We start from the raw sequence: 2,512 nt of genomic DNA, 5'->3' as shown, positions 1-2,512 counted from the left end.
GTTTTTGGTTTAGTTCAATGTGTCCTAATATGTATTTCATTGAAGTATAATGTTTGTTTTGATCCCCATTATAGTAAGAAAGGATAAAAAAAGGAAAAAAAATTAAGGTTCGTAAACATGAATGAACTCTAATTACAAATAATATTTTTATATAAAGATCTATTCTAAGGTCAAGTGATCAATTTCATTAGCTGAATGGACAAACATGATACATCAATGTACGTTAGAGACACTTATTAATTATTGTAATGAAGGGTTTCTTGCACTAAGTTAACTCCTAAAAACTTTTTAATTGAATTAGACATAACATTAGGTTTTTAGTATATAAGGTGATCAAACAATTGTCTACTTGTCACATAAAAAGGTAGAACACAATGGCTAAAACTCTCAAGGTTGTTTACACTGTGATTCTTTTAGTGTCTTTATTTCTTCTTTTAATCGCCGCTAGTGGTAAGTTCATTCTCATATTTTAATGTTATACAAAACCTTCCATCATTTTTAAATAACATTTCTTTATTTTATATTTTATATTACAGGAAAACAAGTAAAAAAGAGTTGTAAGTCACACAAAGATTGTAAAACACATCCGTGTCCCCCTTCTAAAGTCAAGCAGTGCGTTAACGGTTATTGTAGATGTGTTAGGTAACACTTAAGTTAAAACTCATTTATCTATTATGTTAAAGTCTTTAATTTTCTTTACTAATCGTAATGTTGTTGTTGTTATATATGATTTCTCTCATAATTTTTTATATATTTCTTTCGAACTTTCAATTTCCTTAATAGCTTTAGAATCATATAAAAAAATTATTAAGACTTAGGTGTTTGATATATCATCTAAAAAACTTAGAAGTTAAGTTTAGACTTCATGGGAGGAGAGTGATTTATTGAGTTTTACACTTTGGGGTATTGTTCATAAGATGTCTTCCTACAACTATATACTATATTGACTGATTACTTGATAGTATCGTCTTTGTGAGATTGCACACAATACATATAATCTAGAGGGGTGTTGCAATTTGCATATGACATAAAGAATAACCTTTCCATACAAGTTTTCCTACATTAGTTTGGCACCACATGAATTTCATGGAGTGCATTTTGAGCATTGAAAGATCATCCATTTATATCATGTAATATTATATTGCCGTGATTGTGATCATGCTAAATATGTTTCATGAATGCATGGTCATTTATTTTTAACTTATTCATTCATTTAACATGATGTAAGATCTACTCACGTGTTTTGTGACTCCTTTTATTATATATTTGTATGCAGAATTTATTGATGACAAGAAATCAATGGAGATTGTGGAATAGAGGTATGTTCTTAGCTTAATTATATTTTGAGTTTTTTTAATATTGTTGATTTTGTTGTATGAGTATAGATTCGTTAACTTCAAATACAACTCTAAATTTAATTACAAGATTTAAAGTTCTTTGAATACCTCAAGATTTAATTTTATTATTTGTTTTATCTTATAACTCTCAAACTTCCGAGTTATAAGTTATAATATGTTTTATTTTATAACTTTCACGTTATAACATAACATGTTATTATTCTTTTTTATTCCTAAAAAAGATTAATTTTGGTAACGTCAAAACAAGTATGGTTTCTTTTTTAATTTGAACTACTATCTTCATATTTAATTATAAGTTTTTATTCATTATGGTATTTAAAAATATTAAACAAAAAGTAGATTGTAAGTGTAAGGTCAATTATATAGGTTGACATTTTTAAATTTTTAATTCGACTTTTCATTTTCTAATTTATGTTGTTAATCTATATAAATTATTTCAAATATTTCTTCTTAAAATTTCATATTTTTTATAAAAATTTTGAATTTTATTTCCTTTGTGTCTCCATTCTTCTTACTCATTTTCATCATTTATAATATATATATATATATATATATATATATATATATATATTTATATTTTATTATTTAATTATATTATTGTCATGAATTCTAGATCCTTCGTTGATGACGTGAAGCAGTAAGCAGTTGTGGTTATCTTACTTCTAAGAAGCATTATACAGTAGAAAAATAAGAGACACATATATTTGTATAAAATAATTAAATATAAATACACTTTTAATTCTCTAAAGATTTCAATTGTTTGATTTTCGAACGATTTTTGTACTTTTATTTTTATCAGGTTTTTTAATTTTATTAGTTGTGTTTAATTTTTTTATTACTAACTCGTGTTTAACTGTTTAGTAAGTTAAGTTGTAAATTAATTATATGAATTGATAAAAAAAAATCACAAAACTAAACTGGTCTAACTCGTTTAGATCTTTTACAAAGAAGCAACATATTTATTCTCTGACCTGTGCAGAAAAATGGCCAAACAAAAAACATAATTCTAAGATCAATAATAATTGACAAAAAATTAAACATTAGACGAACACAATTTTTGTAAGACCCTTAATTTTAAATTCTAATTTATGTATTTTGGGGAATTTTGTGTTGAATTTCTTAGGCTTTTTAGCCAATTTTATGACATTTTGTGA

The 2,512-nt window shown here is 24.8% G+C and overlaps 1 long non-coding RNA gene across 1 annotated transcript; it reads left to right on the top strand.

Moving 5' to 3' along the window:
- Positions 1-341: 341 nt before the first annotated feature.
- Positions 342-2,171, top strand: LOC105853132 (uncharacterized). Its single transcript, XR_001145028.3, has 4 exons — positions 342-450; positions 537-642; positions 1,277-1,319; positions 1,972-2,171. It is a non-coding gene; the product is annotated as an uncharacterized lncRNA (long non-coding RNA).
- The last annotated feature ends 341 nt before the right edge of the window (positions 2,172-2,512 follow it).

This window comes from Cicer arietinum, chromosome 3 (genome assembly GCF_000331145.2).
Source record: "Cicer arietinum cultivar CDC Frontier isolate Library 1 chromosome 3, Cicar.CDCFrontier_v2.0, whole genome shotgun sequence".
Lineage (NCBI taxonomy): Eukaryota > Viridiplantae > Streptophyta > Magnoliopsida > Fabales > Fabaceae > Cicer > Cicer arietinum.
This window is presented reverse-complemented; position numbering and strand designations above follow the sequence as displayed.